Below are 716 nucleotides of genomic sequence, written 5' to 3' on the forward strand. Positions count from 1 at the left end.
TTGTAAGTTCTGCTGTTTATGGTGTTCATTTGCCAATGACTCGACGTCTGTCTGATTTTTTTCCGGAATCACGTCAACTATATTCAGCCATACATCAACAAAGTGTTTTTGTCTGCACTTTAGTTACAAGTTACAATCCAACTCAACTGCTTTTAAATTGGCTCTAAATTCATCGTGCGACTGTTGAGTGCCCAGCCTTTAGGTGCATATATATCTGCACGCTTTGGATGATTGATTACTTTATGAACAGTTTGCAGAAAGCACAGGAACGTACAGTTCAATACAAGCTCTGAAGAGGATTTATAACCCAAGAAAGCACTATGGCTATGGCTTGTTTCCATTGGGGTAACTGGTGTCCTTCATATTAAATTAATCTGAACATTAAAGACACAAATATACAGTACAAATTGCAATAATTATATTGTTGTGGAAGTTTAAATAATAGTGCAATTACAATCAAGCAGCTTTGTATGATTGAATTTGTGTCTATTATGTAGGAACTGGTAAGGGGGAACTGTTAAAATCCTAACGAAACCCAACACTATAGTTGTGAGCTTGGAAATGGTGCATTTATATAGCGCCTTTATCCAAGGCGCTTTACATAGATTGTGCATTACATTCACCCATTCACACACACATTCATACACCGATGGCTGCGGAAACCATGCAAGGCACCAACCAGCACATCAGGAGCAATTAGGGGTTCAGTGTCTTGC

Source organism: Electrona antarctica, assembly GCF_951216825.1.
Source record: "Electrona antarctica genome assembly, chromosome: 11".
Classification (NCBI taxonomy): domain Eukaryota; kingdom Metazoa; phylum Chordata; class Actinopteri; order Myctophiformes; family Myctophidae; genus Electrona; species Electrona antarctica.